This window comes from Oryzias melastigma, linkage group LG9 (assembly GCF_002922805.2).
Source record: "Oryzias melastigma strain HK-1 linkage group LG9, ASM292280v2, whole genome shotgun sequence".
In the NCBI taxonomy this organism is placed as follows: Eukaryota; Metazoa; Chordata; class Actinopteri; order Beloniformes; family Adrianichthyidae; genus Oryzias; species Oryzias melastigma.
In genome coordinates, this window is record NC_050520.1 from 5,351,717 (window position 1) to 5,375,896 (window position 24,180).

Sequence of the window (24,180 nt, forward strand, 5' to 3'; positions counted from 1 at the left end):
AGAAGAAGAAGAAGAAGAAGAATAATAATAAAATATAATAAAGAATTACAACAACATACTCTGATTGCTTTCAGCAATCAGACAACTAAAACCACCTAAATGATTTTTAAAAAAATAGACAAAAAAGTTAAATCAAAGAACCAGGTCCATATAGATTTATGCACATGCGATGGATGGTAAGGTGATTTTTTGTTTCCTTTTCCAATATAGTATATTTATGAATTTTAGATTTTTAGTTCTTTGTTTCTGTTTTGAACATGTAGAAAGACTGCCATGGCTTTAAGGATTAAAAGTGTTGCTTGGCTGGAATTTCAAACATTTGATGATGAGCTGTGATGGAAACTAGAACTGGATTGTCTCTTCATCAGCTTTGATTCAAGCACAGGTAAGATGAATACGTTACGGTTGTGTTTTACTGCTGTGCCTTTAACCCTTGTGTGATCCTAAGACACCGCGCTGAGCTTTTTTTTTTTTCAATGATTTTTGAATTTTATTGGTGTCCGTGGCAGACATGAAATCCTGTCCAGCTTCATCCACATTTGTGATGGGATAGATGACACGTCAATGTAAGGCTTGGGTCATCTAGACTGCATCAGATGGCACAAGGGTTAAAGCAGAGGTGGGCAAACATTTCGACTCCTAGGCCACAAAGGGATCTGAAACACGACAGAAGGGCCAGATGAGAAATAGATGTGTGGTGCATTTAAGAAAAACTACCTCATAAAAGAAATAAGTAACATATAATCTGGATGAAATCCTACTGTAGTGGTTGTTATACTAGGTCTAGATGGTTGAGAATTCAACTATGCTATTATCAAGCCAGGTGCTAACGTCTGCCGCCTAAGCTGACCAGTGTTTCTTACACTGCAAGGCCCCGAATACCTGGTAATTCAGGTTACACAATAAAATGGAAGACTCCAACGACTTCAGCATAGCCATCTGATTAGGCCACCCTAACGTTCAGCAGTACTCACGACAATGAACAACATGGCAAACGTCTTGCATGGAAGCAACCACGTCACTCATGGTTCAACACCAATAGAACAAAGCCTAACTCCCACAATGCACTCCTGTTGTGGGCAGGATCACTACAATCTTGATTAAAAATCAATGTATGTATTTTTTTTTCCTTTTTGAAGGTTTGGGAGTTCTGTCTGGACTTTTGGAGAGTCAAAACAGTGCATTTTTTTTCTCATTTTAGTGCAATTTAAACCAATGGGTTGACATCCATAAGGGAAAAATGCAAACGTCATGTGTCATTTGAATTATAGGAAAAATACCTGTCCAGCATACATGAACACACCACGACACCACACAAGCAAAAGTCAGCGGATCCGTAGTGCATCATCCATGAGGACACATCAGAATTACATGTGAAGTAAAGCATTAATAAGGTTTATCATAGTAATGTATTCTAGTTTGGTGGGCCACAAATGGTACCTGGGCCATAGTTTGACCACCCCTGCTTTAGAGTAGCTTTCTGAAGCAATTGTAGAAGTATTGTATTTAGGAGTTAACAATAATTTAACCAGTTTTGGACAATTTTCACTCAAAATTTTTTAAATGTCTTATTTTTTTAAATTAAATTCTTTTAAAGTCATCTTTCAATTAATAACTTTTTCTTAACTTTATAAATAGTACTTTGACATGTTATTTTAATCTTAATCTTTGCTCTCATATTTGATTAAGTTTGAGATTTTTAAAATTTATTTTATTGTTTAGTTTGTAAGATGTTTGTAAGGTGGTAAAATAATAATTAGCTTTATGTACTGATGGCCTTCTGTTTCCAGTTTGCTCCCTTTGTCTTTTTCTTTTTTCCTCTTGCCATCTTTCTTTCTCCATCTTTTGTCATTGGACCTTTTTACCCTCAAACCCCCACTTTCACCTATTCTCCACCCAGGTGAGTAATGTTATGTCAGAACAATGGGCTATTGTGTTTTATTGAGTTACCCATATTCTGCTCTCCATCGTTCTTCATAAATCCCTGTTTCAGTATTCCTAAATCTCCTCCTGACTCTATTTTATTATCCCTTTAGATTTAACCCTTTAACACCAGAGCTCCAGTGTTTATGTTCTTTGATTTACTGCAACTTTTCAACCATTAACATGATCATTCCAGTAGATTGTGAAGGAGAAAAGCGGCTCAACGAGCCGCTTTTCTCCTTCACAATCTACTGGAATGATCGTGTCAATGGTTAAAAAGTTACAGTATGTTTAAAAATGATTAACGGAATTCCTGCATTATTTATTAATGTGAAAAGTGGCACTTGAAAAGTTGGAACATTTAGATGAATTATTTTCAAATCACGTGACTAACTTGACTCTAAGATCAAGCTAAATCCATTTTAGCCAAAGGAAATGACCAAAAAAAACACAAAAGGCGACAGAAGACTGTAAAGTGGTGGAAAGAACTAATGGGACCTTCAGTGTCAATCTGCTGGATGGACTGACTGTCCGTGGGATGGAGGAATACGCAGACAAAGCTCACTAGAAGAAAGGACGGTGTGGTGAAAAATGGCCAGTCAGTGTTGAGGCTTTAATCAATGCTTGATTAATATTAATTCGTTTAGCCCTGGCACAGAGGCGGGGCTAAGCCATCACTTCCTGCCGTGATTGATTGCCGTGAGGGCACGAAGGGCATGCTAACATAGCAACACACACTGGACTTCCTCTCCGTGGTCCCTCTCCTTCGAAAGCACACTCACATATGCAAAACCACTCATGCATCCTTTGTGCTGACACTGTATGAACTTTGGAGACCTCAGCTTGTGAGGCTTTCTGCATTTTAACCTTACAAACATGCGCATGCAGAATTAAAGACGATTAAAGTCGTGCCTGTTTAAGCAGAGCTCTAATCTGAACTCTTGTTGGTTCAGTCTGTTGCTGCATAAATTTGAACACGTATCAGGCTTTAAACCGTTTTCCTCGGTGGGAGGAGGGAAACCTTTTAGGAATTGTACAGTCAGTATGTACTCCCTCTTGCTGTTAGTCTTTGGGGAGGTTCTGATTTAGGTTCTGTTTTTTACCATGCTCTCTCACTGGTCATAGGCGTGGTGCTGAATTTTTTGGTCAAAAATGATGTTTATATAGTAGAACCCTTTGTTTCCTTCTGGGGTTAGATTTGATAACATTTAAATCAAGTTAAAAAAGATTCCTTTGGAGTCTTTTGTTATATAATTTTAGATATTCAACAAGTTTGAAAGTGCCTTGTGTGTTTATCTACTACAGTATATGCGTTTTTGCAATTATCTGTAAAGTTTATTTTACTCTCAAAGGATAACCAAACCCTAAATCAACTCCAAAAAAGCTAAATCAGAGTCAGACAGGGAGAGGTCAATCACGAGCATGAAAAAAGTAGAGATGTCAGGGTTCAGACGAGGGTCAGGGCAGGCGGCAAGCAGTCAGAGAATAAGCAGGGTCAGAAACAGAAGATCAGATCCAGGTACAATCGCTCAGTAATGCAGGCAGAGTTGGCACAAACAATACTTCACACTGAGCGGGGCCCTGTGTGCTGCTGAAAAAACAGGTCTGTGATGGTCAGATTGGAGTCAGGTGAGTGGCATCCAGGGGCTGTGCGGTGGGGCTGCTGGGAGATGGAGTCAGTTCAGTACTCTGGAGATGGCTCCTGCCGGTGACCAGAGGGTAGCTTGATGCAGATCAAGCTACCGGCAGAGAGATAGCCACCCCCAAGTTGCTACAGCTTCTGAAAAAACTCTTTTGGTCATGCAGCAGCTTCAAATGCCCCTACAACTGGACCAATAGGGAGGAACAGGAGAGGGTAGGGAAGCAATTCGGATTTGGCTTTAATTACCTTTTATAGTTATCTGCCTCTTGCGTGTCAATCATGTGTTTAGGTTCTGTTTTAATTATCAGTGCGACAGACTCTGAAAATGAAAAATCGCCAGGGTCAGAATTGGATGTGTGTCTACGCTCTGAGATTGTGCTGCTCCATGTTTGTATTTAGACTGCAGGAAGTGAGGGGGTAGAGGAACATGTCTGGTCCAATGAAAGCTGGTATTGCTCAGAGCTCTGCCATTTTTTAAGCTAACTAATAGCAGCCCGTTGGCCCTATAAATCATAGAAAGTGAGATAAAAATGACTATCAGCAAGATGGAGAGGAAAAGGCTGTGCCTCGTCATCATTTTATCACTTGTATGTGCATGTATGTATGTGGATCTGATGGGAAATACTGCATGTACTGGTTAGAGGGACGAGTTTCTGCCTGCGTGTATGAAAACGTTTAAGTCTGTGAGTCTGCTGGTAAACGTTTACAGATACATGCCAAAAGCCTGCTGGGAAATAACTCTTTTTTATGCGTTTGAGGCTCACGTGAAAACTCCTGTGCAAAAAAAAAAAAAATGTTTTAGAAATCCATTTTTCTCCCATGTTTCAGAAATACAAAGTAATCAAATGCACAAATGACCAAATTGGTTGCAGCTGAGGTCAGGGAGAGGCAAGCCTCATGTGTCCTGATGTCAGTGATGTTTGGGAAGATGTCTTTGTCATAGAGCTAAATATAAATGCCTGGTTTGTGTCATCAAACCAAATTGGTTTGCAGTTTTGTTTACACTTTGTCTAACCTTATCCTTAGATGGTGTATTCCTTGTATTAAAACTAAAGTGCAGTGCTGAGGTAGGTTTAGAGATCACACTAGATGTGTGTTATACCAGAGTTCACTAAACTACCGTGGCCCTGGAGTACAAATCACATCAGTGTATCACTCAAAGCTAAAACAAAAACTGATATCTTGCTTTTTTCGACCTGATCGTGGTTGGGGGGGAGCAGGTGACCTGCTGCAGCTCCTCGGACAAGGCCGTCCTTGTGGTTAATCTTAAGTTTCAAAGCAGCAAAAGAATCAGACTCAGACTCTCACTATTTTTGGTGGAGGGCTGGTGTCTACCTTTATTTGTCCCTTCCTTTCTTTGTACTCATCTTTCTTTTTTCCACTCGCATCTGTAAACCAAAACACAATTCCTTCAGGGCCACCGTACAATAAACTGCACTCCTGCCCATCTCCCAATGCCAGCAATAAATAATGGTGATCACCACAGCAAATGTCTCAGATCAAGTTTCCTTTTCCTCGTGTGAAACGCCTAATCAAAACTATGTCGCGTTTCACATCACTGGTCGACATCCTTTCCACTTTTTATCTACAGTCGGTTCTCCGAACACTGCAGAGGACAATTTACAGGTACAATTTTGTCAAATCAAGATATTCATTGGACAATATAAAGATGCTCCAACATGCTGTGACAAAATTACTACTGTAATACCAGTGACGCACATGGAAACCTTTTGAGTCATAATGGCATTTTAAGAGCTCCATGAATGAGTCACATCAAATCGTGTGTATTTGAGCTCTTATTCCCCAAGGTGCTAAAAATTTCTCAAAATAGTAATTTAAGATTTTCACAGAAAACATAATTTTCCCACACCTCTATTTTCACCTTAATGTGAATGTCTTTGCTTCAGTTTGATGCTTACGTTCGCGCATACTTTAGGTGTTAGTATTCAAGTACTGAACTTTATTCACCTTCACCCACTTCATCTGCTTGTGTGTACAACAAATTGAACAGAATGTAGTGAACAAGTTTGCTTAAACACAAAGAAAATGACCTTTTGAAAATTATTTTTAATGCAAAAGAAATAGTTAAGCTAAAATGCCAGTACAACACACAGATCTAGAGAGGAGACAATACAGTTTTAAGCCTCAGCTAAGGTTTCATAAGAATTTTCTGCCTTGAACATGTGGATTTTTGTGGCTTCTCCTTTAAAAAAGACACATTTTAATACTTATTTCCAAAATATAAAATTGTGAGGGCATTTTCAAGAATTAACACACAATCTGCTAAAACTAACAACCAAAAAAAGTTGAATTTTAACAATAGACGTCGAGTATGCACACATTTAAATTGGACACACATCTTATTAAAAATTCAGATTACACACATGCACTGATGTGAACATGCACTGCAATTCAAATTATACTTCACTCAGGCTTTGAGATGGCGAGCCCAGAGGAAGCTATCGATTTGCCAATTTGCTTGCGCCGCTTTTCTGCAGGCAATTTTTCTTCCAAGTTACTGGTGTGAGGAATATGACAGGTCAAAGCTCGCTCTGAGAGCAGGATTTTTTATAGATTTTTTTTGGTGCGTCTTTCCATATGTTTGTAGACTTATAGATACAAATCTTGATATAATATTATGAAACACACAAAGGAGACTAGATGATCTGGAGGGTCTGCTCTAGTGTTTAAGTTTAGACTGAGCTTCTGTTGTGTGTAAGGGCTTCCCTTCTGTCTGATCTATCATCCCTGTGATCCCAATACTCACTGGACCACGTTTTTGAGGCTTTTGATAAAATTGACCCCGTTTATATGCCTACAATGTTGCATGCCAAGTCTTCTCAGACAGGTGAGTGGGAAGTTTTTTTTTTTCACCATCAGATGTATGCTTCTTTCATCCATTTTTTGTTCATTTACTCTCTTCTGCAACTCTTCTGGTTTGTTTTCTCATCGTTTCTGTGCTGCAACTTGTTGACCCTTTAACAAAACCGCAAGTATTTCAAAACGGTAAAACAAAAACAAAAGCAAAACAAATGCAAAATTATTCCCTTAAAAATTAAATCTGTTTGGGACGTGTGTCACACAAGCCTACAAATTGACTGGGAAAAGAAATCCGAAACTCTAAAAACTAAAATCTGTGTACTTCAGTCCTGAAATAAGGTTTATCTGACTTTAAGACCTACAAGCTTCAGTTTTAATGATCATGATGAAAGGCAACCCATTTAATACATTCACAAATAGGAGCCACCATGGGCCTCTTAGAAAATTTCAGCAACTTTTTTTTTTTTTTTTTCATTTGACATGCAGATAAAAAGAAAAAGCCACTTTGAAACTCAAAACCCCAACACTCATGCTTTTTAATTGGTGCACTTAGTGATGTTTCATGCTTTTTTAATTTTAAAATCCTAGTAGTCTTTTTTTATGAAATAAGAGACATGCTTTAGTTATTTTTAACTTTATATTAGTGCATTTAGTCTTTTTATTTAAATGTCAGCCTCAATAATCAGCATCAACTGTGTTTTATATGATGGTAAAAACTATTTTATAGGCCAAGAAAAATATTTATAAAGCATTGACTTACTAAATATGTGCAGATCTTTGGGATAAACAAGTTTCAAACTAAAACGCATTTTACCAGATGACAAATTTGAACACATCGTCTTGAGTCTAGAAGAGAAACGAAGATAAATGAGTGACGGAAAAGTGCTGAGAACGAACGAGACTCAATCAAGTAAGGAAAATCAGCAATAAAAGGGAAGCAGCAGAGAAAAGAGGTAACGAATGCCTTGTCAATGGAAAACACCAGAACGGAATACAAATGGCAGAAGTGGAAGGAAGAAGTACACCAAAGTGAGGATGAAAAAGACCTTCTACTGAATTAGAACAGGTACAAATAATAAAACTATGAACCAATAGTTGGCAACAAGGGGTTTTCGTAAAATGAAAATTAATATCTCAAATGTCCTTAATTGTCTTGTTGAAAGTAGTATTTTATTTCAGAAGTATGAACGGCAAACACAAAGTGTGCATTAGATAACTTGCAGTAGAAAAGTGTTGTTTTCTTTGATTTGGATGAGTGTCCCTTCGCTCTCAGGACTTATTACTGTCTAATGTGACTGAATATCAATGACACAAACGCATCACGTCCTCAGATTACAGCCCCCCAGAGAGCTATAAACCATGGGGAGGCAGTCGCATTACAATTCTTCGATAATTGCCTCAATCATTTACCCCATAGCCGCTGACATAGACACAAAACATGCTGTATATGTTTGCATCTGGAAAAACGACACTGCACTACACGGTAAACTTATACCGCGGTACTGTCACTCTGGATGGTTGCCCAGGCCGCCGTCTGTAACGGTAACACAAGTAGAAGTCAAAGTAATCTGTGTTCATGTTTGCTTACAGTGCAGTGTCGTCTTTGACGTATGTTTTAGAACTAAAAAAGTTCTGTTAGTTTGTGTAGATGTTGGGAAGTTCCAGGCAGATTAAGAAGACAAAAAGAAATATACGAACTGAGTTGGAAGAGATGGAGAGAAACCCATTATGGGCGATGAATAAAGGTTACGTTTCAGGACTTCTTCAGTCAAGGATTTCATGCTGTTGGACTGGATTCATAGTCTTGGCTTCATTGCCTTCATTGTTTTAAACTTTGATGTTTTTGTGCTACTTTTTTTGTTTTATTATTGGGGGGAAAGCTGCATCTCTTTGCAAACTACATCTTGTAACTGCATAATCTTCCTTCATATAAAATCTATATTTGTTTAGTTGTTGCAACGTAAACTTTCAGTGTAGTCCTCGACCAACTCACTACAAATACGCATAAAGTGAAGTAAAGTATAATTTTAGATGTTAATAATCGAGTACAGGCCTTTTGAAAGTCAGTAAAATAACAGCAAGTCTATTATTTGACATTAGAATCAAACACCTTTACCCAGAAGATGCCTTAGTGACATCAGTGTAACAGAAAAATATCTGAAATGTTTTCAGTGGTCAACTTGGTTTGTTGTGTTTTCCACATAATTTTATTTAAGGATAAATGGGTCTCTGTGTTAAAGAACCCCTGGGATATTAGTTTCCAGAGGCACCTCTTTAACCCTTGTGCTGTCCTAAGCATGTTCACATTAAAAGTGGGTCATCTGGACCCCACAAGACAGCGTGCTGAACTTTTTTTTTTTTTTGTTTCTCTAGGATTTTTTATCTTCACAGGTGTCTTTGGCAGACATAAAATCCTGTCCTCCTTTGTCATGGGAGGGATCAATATAAGGGTGGGGTCATCTGGACCCCATCAGATAGCACAATGACTAATTAATGGTTTACTTTATTCAGGAAAGCCACCCCTCCATTATTTTTTTGTTTTGTTTGTGTCACTGAAGTTGCTCTTCTGATTGTCTCATTTGTAGATCATTATTGCTTTCATAGGTGTAACTAGAATATTCTCCATTTTCAAACTTGTGACAAATACATATGTGTGAAATTGTTGTGGTTGGTTTGTGCTGACGGCCTCAGCTAGAGCTGAACTAAACTTTAAAGCACCTAGACAACAACCAAAAACTAACATATCAAGAAGAAAATAAATTATTTGAAGCATTACCCAGAATGCCATTTGTTCCCAATGGCACAGAAGCATGAAGAATTCAACAAAAGCTACAACGCTCAAGCCAATAAAATTGTAACAGTGACGACTTTTACTTTCATGCAGACCTGATGACCAGCTCGTCTTTTCAAAGAGATGAAAGCAGTGCATGCCAGAGCAAAAGTTTACCCAAAGTTGTGATATTATTGACCGGGTTTTTATCAATAAATACCAACATTTGGATAGGACACAAACTGATGAATTTCCTGAACTATAACACTAGGAAACATAAACTCTCATTTTAATAATTGTATTGGTTGTGTGGTGTAATGGTGTCTAACATTATGATGGTATCTCAACTTAAATGGATGAGTGGCTTCAGCAAACACCTGCAAAAGCTTGAGATGTCTTGGTCCAGAAAGAGGAGGTCCTTGGGACAGCACAGATCCTGCACAGGACCCTCAACTTCAGGCCTCTGGAGGACTTGAGCTGGGGTGGGAAACCAACCGTAAACGAATTTTTAAAAGGGTTTTCATTTTAATTTGTATTTATTGTTTTGTGGTGTAGCAAAGTACAAAAGCGATTTCCCCTTTTTTTGTTCTTCAAAGTCCCTTTGTAAAAGAAAAGAAACCAGGAATAAAAAAAAATTATCTTTTATTTGAAATGTTTTCAAAAGTTGTCATAAAAGAAACTTTAAATATTAAAAAGGACGCACATGAAGACGTTGTAAATGAGTCTTACTCTAATTAGAGGGAGTTCTGTAGTGATTAACAGAAACACCTTTATTTCAGAGACATGAAAGACATTGTAAGTCTATGTGATATTCTGCTGGGCTGCTGAAAAGAGGGCAGTACTGTTTCCAGGATGAGAAAAAGTTGTTTTTCAGGTGTAGATTACTTTTATGTGACTTTTAACAGGAAGAGAAGTCAGGAGAAGAAATTGGAAATAGAAGCTGCAAAGAGAAGAAAAAAAAAAACAGGGAAAAAAATAGGTAATTCAGTGTGAGTCAGTTCAATGCCGTTATTACTCTCATATCCATGCAAGTTATTGGAATAATATCACTTTTTTATTTACTACTACTATTAATTACTGGTTGGGGCTTATAAATAAGGTTAAAAACATTAAAAGAAGAAACATCCTCTTAACTCTGCTGACCCAAATGTTCTTTTCTTTCCCAAAAGTTAATTATCAGGACTAAGAATACAAGAGTTCAAAATAGTCTTTTACTATTAATAGTTTACTTTTAACTCCTTTTTTGAGTTTTTTTAAGTAAAATGACAAAGTACCAGCTTAAAAAAGCCAGTTGGATGACTTTCCAGAAACTATGTCCCTGAAACCAACACCGTTTTCTTTATTTCTTTTTTTATTGTGTTAAAAACTGCATGATCCTAATCAAAAGACCTCTGGGAACATTTTGACAATCGATCTAAAGATGACCCGAGTGGGACTTTAACACATGGTCAACTTTAAAGCTAAACACTCACAGAGAAAAGCTTCACTTTTGCTTCAGATGTTTTTCTTAAGCTTGAGTGGCGTGTGTTTCCACATGTCAGTTTACTGACACACGTCATAACCTGTCCTTTTAACAAGTGTAGTCATTTTAAATAAAAGATACAAATGAAAAACCTATTCTTATGACAAACCTAGTCTGTTTAATCCATCATGTCATCTGATGCCATAAGTTTTGTTACAAACGTAAGAGCCCTTTGTCTTCTTCTGTGTTTAATTTTCCTTTTTTTTTTGTTTTTCTTGGTTTCTTTACTGTGAACTCCTTCCGAATACCATTGTGTGTTCTGGTAATTTCCCCTCAATTTTCAATGTCAACTGCCTTTGTCATTATTTTTCCCTCTCAAGTACTATTTTTTTTCTTTTTTTTGCTTCTTGTTCGAAGCATTTTTTTTTCAGCTTTTTTAACATTTTCTCTTCATGCAGCTTGTCTCTAATTTCTTCTTTGTACAATTTCTGATATGATTTCCATTTATAACATATTTTTTATTAACATTTTTGTTAATGTTTCCTTACATGCATCAATTAGACTCACTGTTTGTAGCTTACTTTGGTTTTTTCCTTTCAAAGTTTCAGTTGAAGTTATTGCACTAGATAATTAATGGAATCTCCCACCAATATGGTGAAAGTATGAAAGTCTTCCAAATAAAACCTATGAGATGTTCTTATTTTTAGTCCTGACAATGATTTTTTTCCCCCTAAAACGGGTTTAGTGTAAACTGATGAGATTAACACCCCCCCATCCCATCTGCAGGGACAACCTTTTAGTATAATTAAGATGGAATATGCAAAAGATTGCTGTCAACCTCATACTGTCAAGCGCTCCACGCTGCACTCAACGCTCCCTGACCATCAATCACAGCATTAACCACCTGATCCCATCACATTTCCATTGACAGGTTGCATCAAAGCCCCACATCTCTCAAAGCTTTACAATCTTTGCCTCTGAAGAGCGGCAAATTGACTTATTTGGTTAAACATTAGCCGGTAACATTTATCCATGAAAGTACAAAGCATTTCTGATTCCAGATGGGCTGGTAAATTCTGAAATCTGTAATGGAGGAGGACACCTGTTGCGTTTCATTCTGCGGATTAATGTGGTATTAAATGGAATCTCTCTGAAATTGAAATTTAAGCACCTGCAAAGTAAATGGTACGTTCACAGCTGTGTTGTACTACACACCACGCTGCATTAATCATTCTCTGTGAAAACACACCAATCACATTATTAGGCAAACTGTTGTAGAACTGGTGAGGACCGAATAACCAACCCACTTTTCTGACGAGGTTCAACTGAGTCGGTGTTTGTTTAATCTTTTCATATCCGTGTTGACTTTGTGTGTGACAGTCTGTAAATTTGCCACCTGCACACACAGGATGCAATTATTCTTTGTATCATTTCTTTCCAGAACTTATGTCAGGGAGGACTTGCTGTAGGTGTTCTCCTTTAGTCAGAATCTGGAATCAACTGTCTCGGCTAAACTGCATTGAAAATGACAGGAGAAACGAAAGTAGTCTAGATGTCTAGGACTATATCTGGGCAGCCAGGCTCCACAACAACAGATCCATTAGCATAGTTGTTGTTCAAACACAATAAATCCCAGTTTCTAAGACAACAGCTCTTGAAAGACCTATTGTATGTTCTTGTGGCATTTTGTGGCTACAATTAGCGGGCCAGAATCTCCTTGCTCTGCTCCATTCTGATGAATCCACTTTTGGATGACTAGATCCATGTGCTTTTCTCATACGAGCTGGTCTCTGGCTCAGAATTGTATGGCTGGATAGCTCTGATAGTGTTCGGCTTTTTTTTTTTTTTGCACCAGTAATGTTATGTTGGGGTGTGAGGGGCTGTAAGCTAGCAGGAGAGCATGTGTTTACATGCGTACAGATGGGTGACAGGATGTGGAGGCTGGCTTGATTCACACAACAGTTCGGTCTATTTTCTAATGAATTACTGCTGCTCTGCAGAAACCGTGTTATAAAAAAATGACAATTTTTCAATTTTTTTTTAGCTAAAAACAACATAATCATAATTACGGCTTTGGGAGCATTTTTAAGATAGCTCAAAAATATGACTGGAGTGTAAGTAACCTGCACCCAGTGAAAGCTCAGAACTTCTCCTTCCAAATGGTCAGTCAGAATGGTAGGGTAACAAAAACAGAAATCAGATGGTCTAATTTCTGCTAAATAAAGAGCTGATGGTTTTTGAAAGAAGCTTAAAAAAGAAAAACTATTTTATGGAGTTAACTTTGAAGGATAAAATGAAAAAAAAAATGTAATTTTTATCATCAAAGATACAGACTAACCTTTTGTCTTCCACAAATCTGCATTTCTGGTTTGGACATCATTCCAGCTCCCTGTGATCAATATTGCAATCCTTATTCGCAGTGTGTGAATGAATGAATGAATGAATGAATGAATGAATGAAATGGTTTATTTCAAGCAATCAGGCAATAATGCATAAAAATAACATCTTACATGATCAGTCACAAGTTGATCGCTTGAAAGGGAATGGGAGGTTTGACCTTATCATTTTCTTTTCCCGAATTATCAACATCTGATTCAGGACTTAATATCAAATATTTATGCCCTACAATCATAGACTCAGGTTATTATGGATCCTTAAGATCAGTGATGTAATTAAATTTCAAGCATCCACAGACATTTATATTAATCAGTACCAAAAATCTAAATATACTCAGATGATTATCATCAGGAAAAAATCATCCACATTAATCAATATAAAAAATCCAAGCATATTGAGACCCATCATCACCAAACTAACCAGCACCAAAATTCCAGAGTATACCCAGGTGGTTAATAATCATCTGAATATATTCCAGACCCCGGGTACCTACCAATGGAAATGATCCTCCCGACGATGATCCGAACACACCCCAGACTCCCAGCACGATCAATGCAAATGACATTCCTCGATGATAATCATTAATTATCATCAGAAAGAAAAATCATCTACATTAGTCAAAAATCTCAAATATACTCATTAAAAAAGACAATTTCTACAAATTGTCTTATTAAGAGAAGATCAGTCATAAATCACACTTTAGGAGAAAGAAAGTAAAAGAAAAAAAAAATCAAGAATATCCGTGATACATCAGAATTTAGGAAACCAAGTCTATTGACAGGTTTAAGGCCACGTATTTCTTCTTAACGCCGTTGTTATGACAGCAGACTGTCCTACAGCTGATTTATCAAGTGAATTGTGCATTTATAAAGTTAGGGGCTTGAACTTATCTCATTACTCGTTCTGGACAGACTTCCAATTGATAAACTTTATTTTTTATAGTACTTCCGTAGACTGTTGAATCATTGAAAAGCTCAACCCTCCCCCGTAATGTTCCAAATAGGAAGTACCTGCTGGTTCCAAGAAGGTCAAAATCCCATAGACTTCTACTGATAGACTATTTGTTGGAAGAATCATTCTTGCTCTGATACCTTCTTATTAACATCTTCTTTTTAATCCTAATTTGACGGACGGGTTCTCCTAAGATGCTTTCAGTGGAAGGGGTGTGCACTTCAAGCAAACTCCCTCATGACTGGTGACTGTAGTTCCTCTAAAAACGTGAAAGGCATTTTCTTTGGGTGACATCAGCACCTCGCTCTGCTCTGTCCGTTGTTTTCTGCAATCTATATTCTTCATAATATACTACATGTCAAAGTGTGAGCCTTTATTGGAGTTGCAGTTGTCTGCGAGTGTCGTACAGGCAGCTCAACTACAATGTGAGGAGCTTTAGATTTAAATAGCAAACTTTAAATATTTCATGTACTGACTACTAGCCAAATCTGTTTTTAAAATGAGCTTGTATTTCTTTTAAAGGGTCACAGATGAATAACTACGTAGGCATTCCCAAATGATATGCACTGAAATAGCTCTGCAGTGAGTATACATTATAAAGTGACACGAATCCCTCTGTTTACAACTTCAGCCCATTATATTCTGTACTCCCTCAGCTCTCATTCCTCAATGCTAATCTGACACAGCATCACTTTGATGATGAGTGCCGCCTCATTATGTTTGTGTGTTCTTCAAAACTGTGTGTTCTTTCTCTGCAGCTGTGCGCGGGTGTTTCCTCGTGCACGTGTCTGTCTCCATGTTGGGAAGTTGACAGAGAACTCCCTGCAGAATAACAATCAGCTGTACAAGTGCTGAAAAAAGGAAAGAGGAAGAGTTGTTGAAGAAATACAAAGAGGGAGCAAGAGAACGTTGACAGCGCTAATTAAAAACCAAACCATTAGCTTTGTGTTAATAGGATGATTTATTTTCCCACGGGAGTGAATAACAATTAAATTATGCCAGTGGTGGTAAAAGGAAAATTTTCAGGCTTGTGATGTAGAGATCGCTCAGTGAAAATTGTTGTAGTTTTGATCATTTACATTCAGCTATAATTATTATTTACTGTAGCTCATCAGCCAATAAGAATCCCTTTGTGTCTGAACAAGGAAATAAGTCCATGTGAAAAATAAATCAAAATGGTTTAACACACAGTTATGCCATTATGAATGAGAGTCATTATCATTTTATTGCTATTATCCAAAACACTTGACATTACAGACTAACTTGTGACAAATTAAAAAAGGTAAACATTCAAACTAATTTAGTTGCAATGCTGCAGTATAACTAAACCAAACTAAACTGCCACTGTGGCTTCCAGTAATTATAATAACTAATGTGCATTTTATTTAAAGCAGCCTTCAGAGCATCCAAGCACACTGAACATAGAGGTTTGAAAAATGTTAAAGAACCCAAGAACGCTAAAAACGATATATTGCAGTTTTATGAGAAGGCAGTTTTGAACGGTTGTGTTTAGATTAGAAAAGAGAGAAACATGCAGTGCTGTGATTGTCAGAAGGAAGGAAGTTCCAGTTCAGGAGCTGAATAGCTTCAGGCTATGCTCCTCTTTGTGCTGACGTGGACAAAAGGTAAAGTGAGGTGGATGGAAGAGGAGGGTCTGGGAGAACCAGAGGAAGCAGATATATGGGATGTTGTGTAGTTGTGCTGCCACAAACGATTATTTTAATAGTCGACTAATCAATGATAACTTTTTCGGATTAGTCAACTAATTAGGTCAAGCGCAAACTGGATGTAAAGCACACATCTTAACCAACATTAGCTTTAAAATAACTAAAAATGAAAACAATTAAGATGATAGATGATTAAACTTTTAATGAATCATGCAGCCTATGATTTAAATCAAAGGAGGTCAGCATCTAAAACAAAGGAACTTTTTCTTCACAAAGGATAAAGTTTTGGTCTCAGTGACTCAAATGCAATAAAAGCACATTTTTTTTGGTGCTGAACGCTCACAACTTTGTTTAACTATAATAAACTCTGACTCCATATGATATAAAGCAACAGTTAATCGACTATTAAACTCAGTGACGTGCGGTGAGGTTCACGGCTGGTGAGGCACTGATATCATCAGTCAGATTTACAGACATATAAACCCTTCATTATTTGATTGACAACAGTTAGAATGTGTTGTCTAAAATTTAATTTCAGTAATTTTCTTGTTTACAAACAGTAGTATAGAAAAATAAAATCACTAAGATTGTTGATATTGACTTACTTTTACTTATAAATAAAGTCTGTGCTGCTCCTTCTGAAGAAACGCATAAGTTTGTAGAAGTCTTCCTTCTCTTTCTTCAGTGTTAAAAGTCTCTCTGTCTCAGTGAAGATCACTACCAGTGATGTTTCTAAAGAAAATCTTGAGTTTACGGGTTTAAAAATGAAATCCTCCATTTAGAAATTGAGGCTAAACAATATTAAAGAGTAACTGGATGCCTGCACTGGACTTGCTGCAGCTAAATCTATTATTCTTTAGCTGGGTTGTCACATACATTCTCTGGGCTCACCAGCGCCCTCTGCCTTTTGGCATGTGTACTGCGGTGCAGCAGGCAGACTGTCTGCTTCGCCTAGTGTTTTTTTAAAATCACATTTTTTGCGAATAAAAAGACTAAATGAGTTGCAAACTGGCACCAGTGTAATCAGACAGATCAGCTCCCGATAAGCATCCTCACCGATTAGCTTCTTGTTGTAGGATTTTTCTCTGACTACCTCTGAGTCTGCTTGTGCCATTTCTCCTTGCAGGGGGCATAGAGAGATGAGAGGGGAGTGGCAGATGGGCGCTCCCGGTATGTAGGGGGGGTCCGCTGCACCTCAGTACCGTAGCACCTTCTTTGTACACACGAATTACATAAAAGTGTCTTGAGTGATCTGAGTTTTTCCAAAAAACCGAAAGTCACATGACAAAAATAAAATCTGCAATACGTGACACCGCAATGATTAATCGAAATACGCAGGGGAACACTGTATAGCAGGTTCTGAAGGATAGATGGATGATGGATAGACATTCAATTAGTCTTAGTTTTAAGTAAACACAATTTAGACATGCATTAAGGATCGGTCTGCAAAAATGAGAGAAGATGGACCTTTTGTGAGACCAGAGAAATCAAGGATAGAGTTGAAACCCTCATTATGAAGAGAAACTAGTGCATGTACACACATGCACACACAACCAGAGTCACTGTGGCCCCAACAAATGAAGCTAACCAAATGATTCACTACTCTGCCAGCACACTCTAACACACTGAACTACTCTCTTTGCTGACAAGCCAACTAACTAGCTGTGAAACTTACACAAACACAGAGCCTCTTAGCTGCTGCATGCTGTTACTCTGAGTGAATATGCAGTCAAGGAGAGAGGAGGTACGAAGGGACACGGAAGACCAAAGGAAGAGGGGGATAATGAGGAGCGAGGAAGAGGAGAGGTGAAGGGAGTGAGGAAAGGTGTGTGGGTGGGGTGATGGATGGAAAGAGGGAAAAGGGTGAGCGAGGGAGGAATTGAATGAGGGATGAGGAGAAAGAGAGTAAGGAGTGTAAATTTGCATAGGGGTGAAATTGAAGTAGCTTTGAAAGGCAATTCAGCTAAATCAATTTGAAGTCCTCTATTGAAGGACTTGGAGAACATCTAAATAACTCAGCCAGAGGTTCACACACACACTTGGAAAAGGACCATCTGAATATGCTAAATTTAGCACACCCACTTCTCACATGTGCAAATTAGTATAAACTGTAATAAACTTCCGGTAATGGATCGCATTTATGCACATTTGGGGTTTCATACTTCTTTGTAAATATACACATAAATGTCATATTAAGATACCAATGAGCCTTTAAAGAGACCAACGTCTGAATCCAACTAAACCTCTGACCAATCTAAAATCTATTTACATCATCCTAATGATGCCAAATAAAGACTAACAACTTTTATTTAAACATGAAGACTTAAGTTACGTCTACATCTGCTTGATTCATTTGTTGGCCAATGAACTTGTTGGTGTTTGTCGCAGTCTTAAGCTGCGTTCACAACAAATGTAATTTGCATGTCATGGGCGTCCACTTTCGATGTTAAGTCGATGTACAGATCAGAGGTCTAGGGTGCGATTTCGGCATCGGGGATGGTGTGTCAGTTTGGCAGCAACGCGATTTGTGCGTCACGGCGGGATTTGGGTGTTGTGGCACGTCCAGAGTTTGGTGGGAACAACGCATCACAAAAAAACAATCAGGGACTCTGCTTTGGCCACGTGATGTGTTCAGTGACTCAATCTGCAGACGGAGTCCAAAACAAACGAGGAGGATGTAATCATTCTCTTCCTGAACTTTTATGATGTTTTTCTTATTTTCATTGAGCCAGAAAACAAAAAAAATGTCCTATTTTTATTTGAATTTTAATTTTTCCCCTCGCGGACTAATGTGAGATCAAATCGTCAGATTGAGTCACTGAGATGGAAAAAAAACGCAGAAAGCAGATTCAAGCAGCTACTGCAGCAGGAGTGAAGCTCAATGAAGTAGGAGAGTCTTAGAATGATTTCATGAACCCAGACATGGAGGAATGATTACCGTTGCTTTTGTTAAAACTCTTTAAAATGAATAAATCCAAACTCTAAACATGAAGTTGTTATTGTAAATAACAACATGTTCAAAATAGCTCACATGGTTGAATAAAGATTTAAAAAACAGAAAAACTCTGAACTAAATTTGGCTAAATTTGGGTTTTCTTTTATTTGTGTGTCTTTAGGCTGTTTTGAAGTTCGGCTAATATTTCAGCTACATGCTAGCTCTTTTGGTTAATTTAGGATTATATTTTTACGGTTTTTTTTTAGGCTGTTTCGGAGTTAGGTTAATATTGACACGGCAGCTGTTTTGGCTAATTTTGGCTTTTTTTTTAACATTTTTTTTTATAGGATATTTTCAAGTTTAGCAATTTTTCAGCTACACCCTAGCTGTTTTGGTTAACCTAAGGTTTTTTTTTTTTTTTTTTTTTGTGGGGCGAATTTGGCATTTAGCTAATATTTTAGCTGGCTATCATCACTCTGCATTTTCAGCCAATCAGCATTTTCAGCTCTGAGCTACAGCATTTTCAGATATCAATTTCAGCATCTTCAACCATCAGCACTAGAATATTCATCTTACAGCATTCACACTAGCATTATTGCAGTTAATCCTATATATCTAGTTAAAAATTGTGTTAAAAAGTTAAAAAAGGTAGTTTTAGAGTGCTTTATAAATCTTTATCCTGTTCGGATAGCGACCTAAGGTGTGTTTTGGATTTTGGCCCGTTGTGCGATTGAGTTTGACACCCCTGACATAGGGATGATTTCATCAGTGCACAACTTACTGGTCCAAGCAACAAACTCCATTGTACCACTTTCTCTACATTGTGTAGAAAACACAAACCTTTTGATTCTCCGGTGTTGCCTTGCTGCATCTTTTACTGAGGAATCGTTAAATTTTTTTTATTGGATTAAGCAGTAAAAGGTCGGACTGAGATGGTGTCTATTGATTTTATATTTGGCACGCTGCACTGTGGCCACTTAGTCATAGAATATACCTTAGTCTCCCAGTTTCTCCCTCACAAACCATCATCCTCTGCTTTGGAGTTTCTTTCCTGTTATTCACATTGTTGTTTTTACAGCTTCTCTTAAATGTTCTTTGACAGTAAACTATTTCTAAGTTATAATATATATAAATAAAAACTATTGACTGTATTAATTTCCGTTATATATTAATTTACTGTGGTTTTTATTTAGACTTAAAAAAATAAACTCAAATAGATTCAGCTTTTTTTTTAAATCTTTTATTTTCCTGCAGCTTTATTTCTGTTTATTTCTACTTTCCTTACATGTTTTCACAACATCTGTGCTGTGCCTTTCCTCCTGTCTGCTTTTCTCTGGTCTCTCATTTTAGCGCTATTATTATCCATCTTTCTTCTTTGCTTCTTTTTGCTCATATTGGGGGAACACTATGTGCTCCAAATATTTTTCTTCTAATTTTTCTCTGTCCTCCTTTTCTCTTCCAATTTTAAAGATCCCTATTTTCTGCTTTTCCGTGCTAATGTTGTTACATTATTTTTGTTTCATTCTGCCCATTTTTACTCTCACCATACTAAAAAAAGGATTAGGGTGGTTAAATTGCTCATTGATGCATTTAGGTGTCATCCTGAGTCACTTTTTATTTTCTCAGAAAATTCAAAATCATTATGGGACAAAATATACACAAACTGTCCCTTTTATTAAGGTGCATCTTGTGGTTGGACCCCCCTTTTTGTCTTAAGAACTGCCTTACTCCTTAGTGGCATAGATTCAGCAAGGTACTGCAAACATTTTGGTCCATATTGACATGATTGCATCACAGTTGCTGCAGATTTGTCGGCTGAACATCCGTAACGCTGATCTCCTGTTCCACCACATCCCAGAGTTCATCTATTGGGTTGAGATCCGGTGACTGTGGAGGTCATCTGTGAAAGTTTCAATCAAACTTGCAAAGCACACTAAATTATTTCCATTGTGTCTTCCAAGACCCCAATGATCTTTTTTTCTGTTGATGTTTCCTCATATGTACAACGTAGCACGTAATTTAAGTTGTAGTACAGGGACTGGGGCCCAGCAGATGGGTGGGACCACACAAAAATCATGAATGAGCAGTTTTCAATCTGCTGAGGTCAAGGAGAGATAAACAGAAGCACAAACTACAGGTCCTCATGTAAAAGTGGCCATAACTTTTGAGCTGAACTAATTTAGTCAATAAATCTGTGACTGTTGTGTGAATATTGAGAACGAGCGGGAAGGCTCTCAAGTCCACCTAAAGCACAATACTGAAGAAATTTAATTAAAGGAGCGGATGATTAAAAAACTCCAATAATACTAAGTGAGTGTCTGTATTTTACTCTGAATTTGTTTGATAGAAATTAAATTTAAGCTGTGTGCTGAAGGGGAGTGCTGAGATATCGTGAACTTACATTTAACTCAGTTTTAATATTCCATGCTTGTATTTCTGCTAAGTTGTTTTTGTAATGGACGCAGAAGAAAATGTTGAACGAGATGAGAGTATTTCTGCCCTCTTACTAAAGTGGATGGATGTCTTCAGTATCCTACTTCTTTATTTCAGTGTTAGACCAGACATTTTTTAAAGTAGATGTAAATTTGTCTTTTTAACAACTTAGTAAAATCAATATTACCAGATAAATTACTTAAGGGAAAAACTGAGGCTTCCACAGTGTTTAATTCTGATCTGCTTGAATTTAAACTCGATTCAAATGCATAAAATAGTAAAAGTACTCTTAGCCTTGGAGCCTTTTTATGCACCTTTTGTTTGCGTAAAGGTTTTTTTCTCTCCAGATTTAGTTTTTTCACCCTACAGTCATATTCACACTAGTGAAAAAATGGTTATTTTAAGGATGTATATAAGCCAAAACAGCTTGCCCTACTTTTTTAAAACCGTTTTCATGATAATGAGATCCACTATCTCATTATCAAGAGAAAACAAATCACATTTTCTTGTGATGAGATACTGAAGAATATACTGTAGTCTCTCTCCCTTTCCTGAGTCTTTACCTGCTTTAAGTTTCTTTATTTTGTGGTTAACAACAAAAAAAGCAGAAGAAAAACCCTCCCCAGAAGTTGTTTTTTGGTCTATTTTTTTATTTATCCAAAACGCTCTGTTTACCTACGCCTCTGAAATGCTTTAATTCAGTCTCATGTAAAATCCCCCCTTCATTTTTTTTTCCATATAACCCCCGACGACAGGTTGAATGACAGAACCCCGGGGTCGACAAGCGTCTGTGCGTGGTGCGTTCACTGAGCTCCGGACATTAGCGTACCCGAACAGCCCAGTTCAGTCAGCTACTTGAACACTTTTGTCATTTTTCTACAGTACGCAGCAAAACAAAGCAGTTTATTAGATAAAATGTTGAATACTAGAAAAACAGAATCATTTGTAATTATTGACAAACTGCTCCGTTTTGTTCGGATTGGATAAAAAAGAAAAAGATATTGTAGCGTTATCTTGAGAAAATAAAATTTGTTTTACAAGATAGTGGATCTCAGTATCATGAGAAAACAGAAAAAAAAGTAGGGAAGGTGTTTTTTTTAACCGGCACGGAGCAACCCCGCCCCTCTTCCCTTCCCCGTTTCTGAGAGTTCAGAGCAGGGAGCTTGTGGCCCGCCCAACATTATTTTTTTTCATAAACTAAAGTCTTTATCTGCTCCTAATTCACAAAAATTTAAATTAAGAAAAACTCACAAATGCAACTTTGAGCTTAAATTATGTGTCCTTCATAATCAGAAAAATGCACAAGAACATGTTAAAACCACCAAAATTACTTTTTTTCATTGGAGTGGGTCTTTGAAATCTGAGCCCGCAGTTTCTGCTGCTGATAGATGCAGGACAACAATTTCTAAAAGTACTTTCATAAAAATGTTACTCAGCACTTATTGGATAAGGTTGACAATTCTCCAACAGCTGAAATCTCGAGATTACAGTACCAAAATTTACTGCATGAGCTCATTTTATTGTCTTAATGACTCCTGCTTCTTAATGTCCCTCAATGAGGAGTGAAATTAGAATTCATTCTTGGCATCCTTGTTCGATTTCACCCATTGTGCTCTTATCATGGCTCCAACCTCTGAACCAGTTTTTACCTGTAAAATCACAAAAACATGGGGAGGACTTTAAATAATGGAGTGAAATAAAAAGGAAACATGGATTTAGTGCCTAATTAGTTTAGCGTAAATGGAATTTGGTGCTATTTTTTTAGTACTTGCTCTGATGACCCTGCCCAAGGACATGAAGTAGTTGATAGTGACAAAATAGTACAAATAGGGACAAAAAAGACAAAATATTCATGCATGTAAACATCTCAACACTGCAAAAAACAAAAAAAGACTGCCTAAGAATAAGTCAACAATTATTTTCTAAGCAAATACAGTGGTGGACAAAATTGTTCATACCCCTCAGTTAAAGAAGGACAAACCGACAAATCTCACTGAAATCACTTGAAACTTCCAAAAGGAACAATAAATAAAAAAATGTTGAAAATTAAACAATCAAAATCAGCCATAACTTTTGAATTGTTGATTAACATAATTATTTAAAAAAAACAAACTAATGAAACTGGCCTGGACAAAAATGATGGTACCTCAATAAAAGATTGAAAACTATTTGACCAGAGTGACATGATTAACTCAGGTGAGTCCTTTGATTGACATCACAGGTGTTTTATTTATTGTTACCTTTGTAAGTTTTGAGTGAATTCAGTGAGAATTGTGGGTTTTGCCTTTCTTTAACTGAGGGGTATGAACAATTTTGTCCACCACTGTAAATGGCCAAAAATGGTTTTACCAAGAAATCTTTTTTCAAGAAAAACATTCTGGTCACTACAGCTGCGTTCACACTGAACGTGATTGTCGCGTCAATCTTGCGTCGGCCGCCTGTCCTTCGCTATGTGGCGAATTTGCTGCACACCGACTGTCCAAAAGTATGTTTCTGAGCTTGATGCTGCATGCAGGAGGAGCTAGCAGCTAATGTTTTATGGCCGATCACTATATTCAGATATTTTAACTCTCACTGCGCCACCTAATTTGCACCACGCCACTCAAATTGTGTTGCTGCCAGACCGCCGTGCTGATGTCTTTAGATCACATCTGTACCACTGACTTAGCAAATTTAACAACCTGAAAATTGCCGCCTCTACCACGGGAATCATGTTTTTTTTTTGTTTTGTTTTGTTTTAACTCCGATGCCCTTCCTGACACAACCCTGTATTTTATCCACTACAGGGACCCCGACCCGGGGCCCCTCTTGGCCACATAGGCAGAGCATGAAAGGTCTTGCACTAGATTCAGCTCATTGCGCCCCCTGAGAATCAAACCCTGGTTTCCCATGCACCTGTCCTGCATGAGCCATCTAACCACTACTCACTAGATTTACTATAATCTGTTAAATTTCCTGCAAAGTAAGTAGAACTATGAACATTCATGTAAATAAAATGAAGTTCTAAACTTTTTCTTGGAGCTATAAAGATCTCATCCGTCATGCAAGAAGAAAACGCTTCAAGTTAACAATTGCAAATGTTTGAGAAATCCTCTTATGAAATAATTCCAACTCCTTGTAATTCCTGTTACATGCAGATTGTATTGGTTCCTAAAATGTAAAAAACGTTTTCAGCAGTTT